The sequence below is a fragment of the Danio aesculapii genome, chromosome 22, assembly GCF_903798145.1.
Source record: "Danio aesculapii chromosome 22, fDanAes4.1, whole genome shotgun sequence".
NCBI classification, from domain to species: domain Eukaryota; kingdom Metazoa; phylum Chordata; class Actinopteri; order Cypriniformes; family Danionidae; genus Danio; species Danio aesculapii.
Window position 1 is genome coordinate 18,925,966 of NC_079456.1, and position 15,444 is coordinate 18,941,409.

The 15,444-nt window shown below is 33.4% G+C and overlaps 1 long non-coding RNA gene across 4 annotated transcripts in view; it reads left to right on the top strand.

Moving 5' to 3' along the window:
* The window catches only part of LOC130215426 (uncharacterized), a 58,014-nt gene extending 43,909 nt beyond the window's left edge, over positions 1–14,105 (top strand). For all 4 annotated transcript variants that reach the window (XR_008835703.1, XR_008835705.1, XR_008835704.1 and 1 more), the window contains one exon: positions 12,536–14,105. This is a non-coding gene — a long non-coding RNA (uncharacterized LOC130215426). The remainder of the gene's footprint in view (positions 1–12,535) is intronic.
* Positions 14,106–15,444: the final 1,339 nt, after the last annotated feature.

The following is a 15,444-nucleotide window of genomic DNA, read 5'->3' on the forward strand; positions in this document are numbered from 1 at the left end:
AAACACTAGATTTCATGTGTTTTTTTGTGAGACTAAAAAGTTAGTGTCTGAAGAAAAGGGCAGCACGGTGGCTGAATGGTTAGCACTGTCGCCTCACAGCAAAAAGGTCACTGGTTCGAGTCCCAGCTGAATCAGTTGGCATTTCAGTGTGGAGTTTGTAAGTTCTCCTTGTGTTTGCGTGGGTTTCCTCCGGGTGCTCCGGTTTCCCCCACAGTCCAAATTTGCCGTAGTGTATGAGTGTGTCTATGAATGTAAGAGTGTATGGGTGTTTCCCAGCACTGGGTTGCAGCTGGAAGGGCGTCTGCTGTGTAAAACATATGCTGGATTAGTTGGCGACCCCTGATGAATAAAGGGACCTAGCCGAAGGAAAATAAACGAATGAATGAATGTCTGAACAAAGTGTTTAATTAAAGAGCTGTTCACACCAAGAACGATAACAAAAACCATTACATTTTAGCAATCAATCAGACTTAGTACTTATATTATAAACGCAAAATATTTGACGACTTGTATTTTTCAGCTGATGAATTATTAAAACATTCACTGCAGTTCAGAATAGACTCAAATTTAAAGAGCCTAGCATGCAAAGACTCTCTCAACATTGTCTCGTTGAAGTGTGGGAACGTCTGAAAGTGTCAAATATTCAGTGATTCGCCGGCTAGACGCTCCAGCTGCTCTATTCAGCTGCAGGTGAAGAAGGACCCTAGAGGTCAAGGTCAGGGGGGGTTTGTTGTATGATCAGACGTCTCGCTGCACCCCGAAACGAATTTTACTAGCAATTAAGGGGGTGCATATTACTGCACCATCTTTTCATAAAAAATAAAAAAAACATTAGAAGAATGTTTCCTCCAAAAAATCACTCACCATTCATTAAACTTTGTTGTTCCTTTATTAATCCAAGTGAAGATATTTTGAAGAATGTCAAAAAATGGCAACCGTTGACTTCCTTGGTATAAAAAAAAATACTATTGAACTAAATTGCTTCCAACATTCTTCAAAATATCTTCCTTTTGTGTTCAACTGAATAAAGAAACTTAATTACATTTGAATTAAGTAAGGAGGGTAAATAACAGTATATAATAACAGAATTTGCATTTTTTTGGGGTGAACTATCCCTTCACTTTGCATAATCACTAGTATGTTTTAACGAAGGGCATTTTCATTGGTGGCATCGTCGGTTTTCTGTCCGTCTCCCGCAGTGTAAACAATGATACCCCTTTAAGAGCAGCGCTTTTCTTCCTCTCAACATGTTTCTCCAAAGAAACCAAGTTTTCTGAATAGCGAACGAAGACACTAGCCCACCCTGTGGACGATTCCATTATTCATCTCCACCTATGCTTCATTAGCTCAGCTGAAAAAAGTCCTCACCCCCTCCGCCCCGCCGTCTCAATGGACCCGTCCCCGTCTTTACCCCTCTTCCTTAATCGTCTCAAACTCGCGCTGAAATCAAGCTCAGAAACGCTGCTGTTTTGAGCCTCTCTCTCCTTTCCGGCTCATTCTCTCACCTCACACACACACACACCCACACCCACCCACTGCTTAAATCCCTATCAGCATGTCAACAAAATGTCCGCCCAGCTGGGGTTGACACTCGGTCTCCTCTGGGGCTCCGGCTGCTCCTCGCTGACCCGCTCCAGTTCTCGTGTTCATTTGTTCGTCTCTAGAGCTGCTCACACACACTCAAGTACATCAGCGTTGTTTAGGGTTTAATGAGGAGATGCTTCAGGATTTTGTCACTGTATAGTGAGGCGGGCATCAGTGTGAGGTTGATAAATAATTGTAGTATTAATAAATAAAAAAGAGAACGGGCCTTGAATATGTGTTGAAACATTTAAGAATTCAAAATAATTATGTTAACAAGGGAATAAGCAACTTTTCAGTTAAAAATATCTATATATTATAAAAATATGTGTGTCTTTGTGTGTGTATACTGTTAAATGTCTTGTTTTGTGAAACATGCTTGCACACACAAACAAAACGAAATTATTTGACGCAGATTAAAATGCGACAGTGTGAATTCTCAAATTTTAGTTTAAAAATTATTTTGGGGGAGGCATTGCGGACAAAATAACATGAAATCTGACGTATATGAATAATTATTTTTATGTTCGTGAAGATAATCACGTTACCTATTGATGATGATAATTATTATTATACTACAAATAATAAATTAAAATAAGTAAAATAAAGCATGATAATAAATAACACAAATAAATAACTGTGAGTGTGTGCGTGTGTGTTTAAAATATTTATGCTTAATATAACATTTCCATATTATTTCTATATTATTATTTCTATATTATTCATTTATTTGTATTATTTTATATAATATTTTGCTTAATATAATATTTCTATATTATTTATATATTGTTTATTTATTTATATTATTTTATATAATATGTATGCTTAATATAACATTTAATATAATATTTTAATAAATTAAAATAAGTCAAATATAGCATGATAATAAATAACACATAAATAACTGTGAGCGTGTGTGTGTGTGTTTAAAATATTTATGCTTAATATAATGTTTGTTCCTTTTTTTTAAAACAACATAAGTTAATATAAGTAAGTATATATTATAAATAAGATTATTAATTAAACGTATAATGTATTTAATCATGTAATTTAATACGTTTTAAGTCATTTCTGTAACAAATTTTGTTAGTATTTTGTTATAAATTCATCAAAAAAGTAAAGAAGAGTGACAATCAATAAATATTTAAAATACACTTATAAAATATACTTTAAAATTTTTGTTTAAATAGAATAAATTATTCATAAATTATGCGTATTTTATGTCCATTGTAGAAATTGGCAGCTAATTTATAGACTTCTGTTTGGTGTTCAGTCATGTTTAAAAATATATTTGGGGATTTTATTATTATTATTATTATTATTATTATTATTATTATTAATAATAATAATAATAATAATAATAATAATAATAATAATCATTAAAAACATTATGAATCTGTCATTTTTTAACAGTACATGTCATCCTGCCTATTTTTACTCTTGCGTTGACTTTGCTGTTTTATAATATTCTAATGCGTTTTCCACCTCCCGTCCTGCTTAGCGGCTCTTTTCCCATCTGGATTGTTCTGTTATGATTATATAATTATGGGATTGCAGGAAGATCGTGACACCGTGCTGAACATGTGGCTGATTCAGTGGAGAAGCTGTCTGATCTGCCTGTATATTAGGATATTTTGGACACTGTCCTGCTCAGTGGAGTCTCGGCGGTGCTTAGTATCTGCCAGCGTAGCACAATTTGCATGTAAATGTATTCAGATGAAGGCAAACACGCAGACCACCAGCTTTGCTGGATCTTGTGTACCAGAATACAGGTGTCTGTAAAAATGAGTCGCATCCCAACAGTAGATTATGAGAAGACGACGAAGGAAAAAGCCAGAACAGGTCACGTAAACCTTCAATAAATTGCAACTGAAAGTAATTACATTCATCTAATGCCCTGTGATCCACGCTGAATAATGAGTTTTCATGTTTGGCTCGAGACATGTCGACGGCATTGTTTTGCATTTCAGACAGGCACATTGCAGGCAGCTGTACGGAAGTATCCAGGGGTCCTCAGGCTGTCAGTGGAGAGAGACAAGTGAGCGAGGGAGGGCTGTGGTGGTCTACAGTATATCTTTAAATGAGCTTTAGAGAGAATCAAGCTAATGTTTAGTGACAGCAGTTCTTTTAATTAATCTTAGGAAAAAACTAAAGTGAAAACGGATTTAAAATTGAAACAATCATTTTTAAATCATTTAAAATAACTAATATTTAGTGACTGCAATGTTTTTATTTATCTATACAAAATGATACATGGATTATCTAAATAATAAATATGGGATTTTATTAAACTGACTTGAAATCTGACGTTCACACTTAACGTTTGGAATTTGGTTTCAAGGCACATTTGGATTAGATTTGTAAACATAAAATTACAAAGTTGTTGTTATATAAATATATAAATATGTTATATTTATTCTTTTTTTACTTAATTTAATATTTAAATAAGTTTTTAGTAAGCTTCAAATACAGTAGGCTTTCAATGAACAGTAAAATAATCTAAGTAATCTACATTAATGATCTAAATTACATCCAAAATCCAAGCTTTAGAGAAAGCCAAGCAAGTATTTAGAGACTACAATGCTTTTTATACATAGAAAATAAATCACACAATAAAAATCAAAAATGGAAATACTTTAAATCTGAGTATTCCCACTGACAGATTATAATCTGGATTCACACCACATTTTAATTGGGATGGTAAGCATCAGATATCGTATTTGTTTTCAGTTATTCTATATATATATATATATATATATATATATATATATATATATATATATATATATATATATATATATATGTGCGTTAAATTCATTTTTCAGTATTTGTTCAATAATTTCTTTGAACAATTTTTTTATTAAACCATAAATCTGAGCATTCACACTAACACATTAAATCTTTTTCACAAAACCTTTAGGATTGGGTTTTATTATGCATAAAGATTTCATTTTTGTTTGTTTAGGTTAGTTTTTTATATTATCCAACTTTGGATACAGCGACACAGTGGCGCAGTAGGTAGTGCTGTCGTCTCACAGCAAGAAGGTCGCTGGTTCGAGCCTCGGCTCAGTTGACGTTTCTGTGTGGAGTTTGCATGTTCTCCCTGCGTTCACGTGGGTTTCCTCCGTGTGCTCCAGTTTCCCCCACAGTCCAAAGAAATGCAGTACAGGTGAATTGGGTAGGCTAGATTGTCTGTAGTGTGTCTGTAGTGTGTCTGTTTCCCAGAGATGGGTTGCGGCTGGAAGGGCATCCGCTGTGTAAAAACGTGCTGGATAAGTTGCCAGTTCATTCCGCTGTGGTGACCCCAGATTAATAAAGGGATTAAGCCAAAAAGAAAATGAATGAATGAATGAACTTTGGATACCTTTAATAAACCTGAAATCTGAACATTCACACTAACAGATTAGAATCTGCATTCACACCACATTTGAATTGGGATGGTAAGCATCAGATTTCGTATTTGTTTTGAGTTTTTATTTAATTTTTTTTATTTGTTCAATACATTTTCCATTATTTGTTATACACATTTTTTAACAATATGTATTAATAAACCAAAAATCTGAGCATTCACACTCTCACATTCGAATCTGGTTTCACTCCATTTTAAGATTGGGTTTGTAAGCATCATATTTCTTTTTTGTTTCTTTAGATAAGATTTTTTATTAGCAAAATTTGGATATAATTAATAAACCTGACATTTGAACAGTTACACTGACAGATTAGAATCTGTTTTCATACCACATTTGGATTGGGATTATAAGCATCAGATTTCCCTTTTGTTTTTTGTTTGTTTGTTTTTTTTTGTTGTTTTTTTAAGAATATTTGTATATTTATTAATAAAGCAAAAATCTGACCATTCACAGTCTCACATTCAAATCTGGTTTCACTCCAATTTAGGGTTGTGTTTGTAAACATCAGATTTCTTTTTTGTTTGTTTAGTTTTTTATTAAGAAAATGTGTATATTTTTACTAAACCTCGAATCTGAACATTCACTCTGACACATTAGAATCTGGTTTCACACAACATTTGGATTTGGTTAGTAAACATCAGATTTTTTTTGTTTTTAACAAAGCTTATTAATAAACATGAAATCTGTTCATTCACACAGACACATTTGGATCTGGTTTCACAGCACATCTGGACCGTTTTTAAACATAAAATTTTATGTGTGTGTGTGTGTTGTTGTTGTTTTAATTTGAATTACGCATTTCTAAGCATTGCAAAAACTCGAATTGTTGTCCAAATATCATCTTGTTTTAACGTGGGAAAGTGTAAAAGTGTCAAATATTCAGTGATTCGCCGGCTAGACACTCCAGCTGCTCTATTCAGCTGCAGTTGAAGAAGGACCCTAGAGGTCAAGGTCAGGGGGGGGGGGGGGGGTGTTGTATGATCAGACGTCTTTTATCTAGCAAATAGAGGGACACAGAATACTGCGATTTGGCATGTAGATGTGGATTCAATTGCAGATCTGGCAACCCTAAGGAAGTCTTTGCTGTCCAGATCTGTATCTCTTTTTCTGTGCATATATATATATATATATAGTGCTAAATTTGGGACCGGTGTAATGGTTGTTTATTTTTAGCATACATTGATCAGGTGACAAATATGGTGAATTTTTTTGAAAGACACAATAATAACATGTATAATATCATCAGAAATCTGAAATATAATTGTATTAAATATTCATTTATTCTTTTTCTTTTCGGCTTAGTCCCTTTATTGATCACGGGTCACCACAGCAGAATGAACCGCCAAATTATAGAGCATATGTTTTACACAGCGGATGTCCTTCTAGCTGCATCACTGGGAAACACCCATACTGTATTAAATATTTATTTAATGTATTTTTTGTGTTTTATATTTTTGTTTACACAATTTAATATAAATAATGAATAGATTCTCTAAAAACTAACTTTTAATGTGGTAGTTCTTTTTATTTTGTTATATGTTTATGTTTATCTATTTTTACATTTTCTGATTTAAAGTGCTTTATTTACAGTTATTTTATCATAAGTTAATTTGTTTTTATTTAAAAGTGTTCATCATACAAAAACTTGCCTAATTACCATTTCCTGCCTAGCTAATCTAATTAACCTAGTTAAGCCTTTAAATGTGACTTTAAGCTGTATAGAAGTGTCTTGAAAAATATCTAGTGAAATATTATTTACTGTCATCATGGTAAAGATAAAATAAATCAGTTATTAGAAATGAGTTATTAAAACTATTATGATTAGAAATGTGTTGAAAAAAATGTCTCTGTTAAACAGAAATTGGGAAAAAAATAAACAGGGGGGCTAATAATTCAGGGGGGATAATAATTCTGACTTCAACTATATATATATATATATATATATAAGGGATTGAACGACTTAAGATTTTTGGAAGTCAAAAGTCTGCACATCTCCATTGCGTTCTTCACCTAGGATGATATTTACATTCACTATAAAGTTTGTCACACCTCCGCGGCTGTGCACTTTATTGTTTCTGCGTGCTTCACAGATCATTCACAAAACATATCCGCGTCTACGCTTCGCAGAGGGCAATAGCCAATCACATTACTTTACCACGGTTGCGGAAACGTGATGTTCTAGGGTATTTGCATGTAGCGACCTACTTGGCATCTGTTTGACGATTTAAAGTTCACTCAAAGTTCACGTGAATCTGACATAAGAAAAATAATATTTTAAAAATTACTTTAAAAAATCTGAGGGCAGTTTCATATAGTAAACCACCTTTGTGTGTAAAGCTGCCATATAGTTCAGGTCTAACCATGTGATCGGCACAACGCGACTAGTCGACATCGATCAAAAGGCAGAGCATTAAAGTCGACTAGTCAATAAGTCGACTAGTCGGTGCAACCTCATATATATATATATATATATATATATATATATATATATATATATATATATATATATATATATATATACTGTATATTTGTGTGTATATATATACTGTATATATGTGTTATATATATATAAAAATACACATATATACAGTAGATATATATTTATTTATGTTAAATATATGTTCAATTCACATATGTTAAACAATAAAAATATTACAAAACACTTTAACGATAACAATAACAGTAACTGTAACAAATCTGCCTATTTTTATTATATATTATTTATTGTTTTACATAAAGTTTTAATTGAATTACAAATATTAAAAGTATTATTGTCTATTTTTTTAAATAATAAAGTGCCCCAGCAGTCAGCACATGTGCTCTAACACACATTAATCTGTGTCTCTCCTGCATGATGCAAGTGCAGGTCCTGCTCACTGCTGCTCCTCATCACTTTCTATCCTCTCTCTTGACAGTCTGTATCATTAAGCAAAAAAAAAGAAGCCAAACAAAATAAAAACCAATGCAGGTCATTTCAGCACTGACTCCAGTCTCCTCCTCCTCCTCTACACCCTGCAAAATGATGCAACTAACCAGTTAGCCAAGCTTTGTTAACCGAACAAACATTTCATTATTCAGTAGTCTACTGTAGAGAAAGCATATGTTTCCTCCTTTATTTCAGTCATTGATGATGCAGAATTAATATGCAGTCAACAGCTTGCCTCAAATAATAGGACCCAGAAGCAGAAAGTCTAGAGGGGGGTTTAACCAGCGTTCAAATCCTAATGGGACATCAGACATGAGCCCCCCTTCATAAAATCCCTGTCTGCGTCGTATATATGTGTTTTCGCTATTGAGGGGGGGTCCAGACGTGGGTTATTTCTGCCCCATCCAGATCTGCAGGATATATTAGATTGGCTTTGACACGATGTGTCTTCAACGGTTGCTAGTCTATAGCTTCAAGCTAACTGGTTTGTTTACAGTCGGAGTATTCAAATAAATCACAATCCAAAGCCTTGACCGGTAAAAGGTTAGACATTAGCTGGATTGGGAAGTCTAGTGCAAAGGTTAAGATGAAATTACTATAAGGCAGAGTTTTTTAGGGGGTTATCAAAATTTTGTTGTCTTTTCTGCTGTTTTTTAAGTCAATGTTTTTATATCTTTTTAAAGCTAAATATTACAGTTATTTGACATTTTTTTAAATATACATATAAGAATTTAAATGTTATAGCACACACACACACACACACACACACATTTAGTATTAATATATGTTAGTATCATTTAAGTACTATTATAGATTTTATTATAAATGTTATTATTTTCTATTATTTTTATCAATATTATTTTGTAATATTAATTTTATTTGAATTAGTTTTTATTTTTCTGTTAGGGTTTTTTCTGTTGTTTTAATTTCAGTTTCAGTTTAGTTAAAAAATAAAATTACAAAATATTTTTGATAATAAAATTTAATATAATATAATATACTTTGATATAATATAAAATAATATAATATAATATAATTTCATATAATATAATATACTTTAATTTAATATAATATAATATAATATAATTTAATATAATATAAAATAATATAATATCATTTAATATAAAATAATATAATATAATTTAATATAAAATAATATAATTTAATATAATATAATTTAATATAATATAATATAATATCATTTAGATTAATAATATAATATAACTTATTATACTATTTATATATTATATATATTTTAAATAATTTCTAAATTATTATCATAAATTTTTTTTTTACATTTTTAGTTTCCTCATACACGTGACATGCTTATTGGTTCAAAAAAACATAATATTTATCACAAAACACAAATCTGATTGAACACATTTTCCAATAGAAACCATAGAGACCTCACTTCATCCTCTACATCTGACATCCATGTTTGATCTCCATAACGTCTCAGCCGTTCACCATGACACTGTCCCATGACCAAGCAGGCCAGCCGTTGTGCACTGATGATTAAGCAGGGTCAGTGGTTGGTCTGTCTGCACCTCAATCCCCAGAGGTGATATTAAGCCCCCCAGACTGGAACCAACAAGCCTCTTGCTCCACCCCCACAGGCCTGAGGTCAAGCCCAGCGCCCAGACAGTCCTGCCTCTGACCCCTGTCTGGCTCTGCGCTCGGGTCAAACATCATGGCTGATAAAGTCTGCTTCTCCTGCCCCTTCAGACTGACGCTAGTAAACACAGCTCCACGTCCTGGCATCCATGTGCAAGTCAATAAATTCCCAAGCCCCTCCCACTGAACTCAAGCCACGCCTCTTTCAAGTGGTGTACATTCAATAGCTGTTTACATACAAAAGATGCAAATTTATGTGCAAAACTGGAATATATTTGCATAAATATTTGCAAATTAAGCACCGTTTCCTGCCAGTGAGTCAACGAAAATGAAATCGTCACTTCCTGATAAACTGGCGGCAGAATATCAAAAAGAAAAACTGAATTTGCAGTAGGAGAAGTTGCTGTAGACATTTTTTCTGATATATATATTTTTTTACTTATACTGTTCTTTTTTATTCTTGCTTATGTAAAGCACTTTGAATTGCCATTGTGGGGGGGGGGGGGGGATATGATGCATCACAATGTATTAAGAAAGGACAGTGTTTATAATTCTTTTTCTTTTTGCCATTGCCACTCATGAAATGTTTGAATTTACATGCGTGAGGTTACCATAGAAATGTAAGTTGCTAACCCTTTATTGGTGTCACGATTCAAGTTAAACCACAGCGCCACACATGTGCATTGATTGAAACATCCTTTTATTTTAAAGTCCTTATTCATTTTGCTGTAAAAATACATTAGAAATGAAACGGTATTTTCAATAGAAAACTGATTTTTAGTGACAGTTATAATCTTTTAAACTTTATAATATTGTTGAAGAGAGACAGCTGGAGAGACACATATTTTTAGTCAAAGAGCCACATGTGGCTCCCGAGGTTCCCTACCCCTGCTCTAGAAGGTAATGGACCAATTTGCTGACAAAATTTGGCTGACAGACTTTTAGATTGTAAAAAAATCTGAATTGTTGTTTCAGTCAATGCAGTCGGCCTGCTGGTTTGCCCATTTATGCAGTTCTATCTCTCCCAATTTTTACAGATCACATGATCTGTTTAAAACAAATTCACATTACTTTTTTATGTGTATTTTGAAATGTATGCAGTAAACATGTTTCCATTTTAGTTTTTCTTATTGAATACACTTTTACAAAAAATTGTACGCATCTTGGCATTACCATTAAGCATTTTTCATGCAATATTTCAATAGTGCGCCTAAAAATAGGTGGCTGGACACTTATTTCTTGATTTTCTTTCTCTGAAAGCATTTGAGAGTTTCCATGGCTGTGTTTTGGATCATTTTCTTGCTAAAAATGCCCACCCTGGTTTCATCTCCATCATCCTGCTAATGTAGATGTTGGACTGAAGCAGCTAATATTCATATACAATGATGAAGTGCAGAGGGTTGCTGAAGAACTACTGAGAGATTTCAGCTGCTGTCTGGGCTTTCACTGCCTTTCTACACCTCTCTTTCTTCATGTGTTCAATCATTTTTCCTGCGTCATTAAATTTTATTATGCATAACTTTATTTGTAAACTAATTGATATCGTTTTCTTTGCTTATATAGATTTCTTTGGTTGTTACCAACATCCGGGGATATTCAAGTCAATGGCACCTTTAGAAATGTTTTCTGAGAAAAATGGTGACGTGATCAATACTTATTTTCCCCATGCATAGTCAAAAACTCAGTGAGAGGTACAGGTCCGCTTTGTTTAGTATTTTTATCATGTGGTGGAAATTAATTTTATTCATCTTATATTCATTTATATACTCATTTGTTCTAGTTATAAAGGTCTGTTCCTTTATTCTTCCATGGATGTACTGTTTACGTTAGACCAAGTGTGACCACTTTAACATCTGTTTGTCACCAGACAAGATCTGGATAAGTACATGGTGATTTAACAAACTACGTGTTGGGATGGGATGTAAGGCTGAAATGTAGATGGTCAAAAATGAAGTTTGAGCACTGAAGTAACTGTGATTCATCCTGTATGTCACTGATGACCTTGTGGACATTACAAACTAGATAAAAAGAGAACGCACTCTGTTTCTGCGTCTCACTCTCTGCAGAAACTGTCGTTGATGTATGATTGTGAGACCTTCTTTGCAAAAAATTCAAACTTTAAAAGACACTTTGGGTAAGAATTTGTCTTCTTGAGCACTGAGAGAGCCTCCTTAAAGAAAATTGCCACTACAATCATCAATGTAAATAATGTTAAGCTTGGTAGTTTAGCGTGACATTAGTACCACAAGCATATCTGTGGTAGAAATAATTTTCTTTTTATATTCCCTACAGTACAGTAATATTGAGTGTGTTCGTAATATGGGTGGCACGGTGGCTCAGTGGTTAGCACACAGCAAGAAGGTCGCTGGTTCGAATCCTGGCTGGGCCAGTTGGCATTTCTGTGTGGAGTTTGCATGTTCTCCCCGTGTTTGCGTGGGTTTCCTCTGAGCGCTGCTCCGGTCTCCCCCAGAGTCCAAAGACATGCGCTATAGGTGAATTGAATAAACTAAATTGGCCATAGTGTATGAATGTGTGTGAATGTGAGAGTGTATGGGTGTTTCTTAGTACTGGGTTGCGGCTGGAAGGGCATCCGGTGCATGAAACATAAGCTGTAATCGTTGGCAATTCATTCCGCTCTGGTGACTCCTGATAAATAAAGAACTAAGTCGAAGGAAAATGAATGAATGAATGGTCATAATATTGAGTTTTTGGGTTTCCTCATCATCTGCCAAAGGTAATTTGTTGATTCTACGACATTTCGTCGATTTATTGGATGGATAACTGTGAGGAGAATATTGAAACCTCACTGAATACAGCTTTTAAAAACACCTCAGTGATTGTTTACAGTTTAACAGAAGCCCCTCCCACAAGTCACGCAAAACATCATGCGCCATATGATTGTAGATAATTGTGGATAGGAAGTGTGCTTTTGGTATTGGGTTCTTTCAACTGTTGGAGTGATCAAACCGGTGTACTAATTTAGTATTTGTGTGTGTGTTCTCAGGTGTTGTGAAAAAGCAGAAAAAAAACAGAAGAAATCTCAGCACAACAAGCAGATCATCAAGAGGAGATGTTTTTTCTTATATTTCCCCCAATTTGTTTTAGTTATTCTATCACAAAAAAAAACACTGTTATTGCTGTTTTTCTTGGATCTGTCTTCTTACAAGTAAGTAATTTTGACCAACAATGGTAAGTTTTTTAAATCTACAGTACTACAAAGTATATTATAGATATTATACTTCAATTATAGATATTAGAGCTAGATAGGGCAGATCTTTGAGTTGATGTTTGGATAGATACTGTATTCATGTAGATGGACACATATTGGGATTTTATTTATTCTAAAAAAGATATCAGGATAGATTTTAGGTAACACTTTATTTTGATGGTCCATTTGAGTATTAGTAGACTGTCTGCTTAATATCTGCTGATACTGCTGCTAAACAGACAGTTAATTGACTATAAGAAACTTTGCAAGTACATGTCAGCTTACACTAACCCTAACCCTAACAGTCTACTTATAGTCTAATGAGAATAGTTGGCATGTAGATGCAATGTAACTTAAATTCAACAAATAGACCATAAAAATAAAGTGTGACCAGATTTTCAAATAAACATTACTGCATATAGATGTCCTTTTACAATAGAAGGCCAGATTGTTAGCCCTACTTTAATTCTTTTTTTTATATTCCCCAAGCGATGTTTAACAGAGCAAGGAAAGTTTCACAGTACTTCCAATTATATATCTTATCTTCTGGAGAAAGTGTTACTTCTTTTAGTTTGGTTGGAATAAAAGCAGGTTTTTACATTTTAAAAAGATTCCTTTCAGGGTCAATATTATTAGAAATGTTATTTTAGGGGGGTTTTGGCTACAAAACAAATCAATGTTGTCCAGTAACTTGCCTAATTAACCGAACTATCATACATAAATTAAAAAAAAAAAAATAAATAAAGATTTTTTGTTACTTCCAACTGCTTATTGAAAATGAGCTGAAACAACAGAGTTCTTGTGGTTTTTTGAGTACAGCTTAATTGATTTATGGTCAATCCAATTTAATTTGTAAAAACAAGTTAACTTAATCTATTTGTGTTGGGACAACTTGAAGGAATTGTTTGGAATCCAGCAGTTTTTGCAGTGTAGTTAACCTAATTAACATTAAATTAGTCTTTAAATTGCACTTTAGGCTGAATACTATCCTACAAAAATAACTAGTAAAATATCACGTACTGTCATCATGACAGAAACAAAAGCAGAGTTATTAGATCAGTTATTAAAACTATTATGTGTACAAATGTGCTCTCCGTTAAACATCTCTTGGGAAATATTGAAAAAGAATTAAAATGTTTAATAACTAATTATTTCACCTTTGACTGCATATATTCAGGTATATATTTGGGTGGATATTCAGGTAGCTTTGTGGATATTTGGATAGATATTTAGATGAAGGGGTAGATATTCAGGAATATAAGCAGACAGGTGTTTTTCAGACAGAGTTATATATTTAGATTCCATTGCATAGTTATTCAGATTATGTGTCTGTGTTTTTAAACTGTAACTATTCAACTGAACTGCACAATTGTCTTGTATTTAATCTAAAAAATAAATAGTGAAAAAAATATTTCCTTGTAATCTGTGATTTTTTTTTTCTCTTGTGTCTTTTAGTGCGTTTCAAGAAGTATTTTGATGCTTTGAGTAGTGTTTTTATTAACTAGAGCAAGGGTGCTCAAATCTTTTTTTGTATAAAGGGCCAAAAACCAAATATCATCGAGAGCCGTGGGCTGAAGAGACATATACCAAACTTAAATACATTAAAGTTGCCATGGGTAATTTCCTAACTTATTTTACAAAATTTCAAAATAAAACATTACTTTAAATCGTATTAACTAATGCAGTAAAACTTTTTTAAAGAACAAACAATCACATTAATAACACAGTGAAGTTCATTGCTGAATCTGCCTTTGGCTTAACTTGCTTACCAAAGTCTCTGCATTGTCAAGTGACAGTATTGTACATTTAAACAAAATCTGATTTGATTTACACATTTAATTAAAACGTTTAATTTCAGTTAGCTTTTAAAAGTAAAACAAACAAACATTAAATTTGATTTGACAATCTCGAAACCATCCTATCGTTCTTCCTCTCTTCTCAGATGGTATGGAGGGCCGAATCAAAGGTTATCATGGGCCAACTTTGGCCCACGGACCCTAGTTTGGGCATCTCTGAACTAGAGGCACAACTTCGACAAAGTGTTATAAAAATTAATAAGATAATTATCCCAGAATGAATAGTAGCTTGGTCTGTAATTCAGATTTTTGTCAGCTTATATGAAGTTATGTGTGATATTTAACAGTATAACCTGATTACTGCACAATTCTGACGTGAAATTTAAAATAATTTGTGTGCACATTTACAAATGTTCAAACTTCATTTAGAAATTTTTCTTGCCAAAAAAAACCAAGCGAGGTTCACAAAATGTATTTAGAAATCTGGGTTTCGAAGCATGCAACTCCTTCATTCATTTTCCTGCAGCTTAGTCCCTTTATTCATTAGGGGTCACCGCAGCGGAATGAACTTATCCAGCATATATTTTACTCAGCGGATGCCCTTCCAGCTGCAACCCAGTACTGGGAAACATCTCATTCAAGCTCAAAATTCAAGCTCTACGGCCAATTTAGTTTATTCAATTTATCTGTACTACATGTCTTTGGACTTGTTTGGGAAACTGAAGCACCCGGAGGAAACCCACGCAAACACGGGGAGAACATGCAAACTCTACACAGAAATGCCAGCTGACCCAGCTGAGGCTCGAATCAGTGACCTTCTTGCTGTGAGGCGACAGTGCTAACCACTGAGCCATCATGTCACCCTTAAATATATTTTTCTAAACATTTTTGTCTAAGAAAGGACAAGAT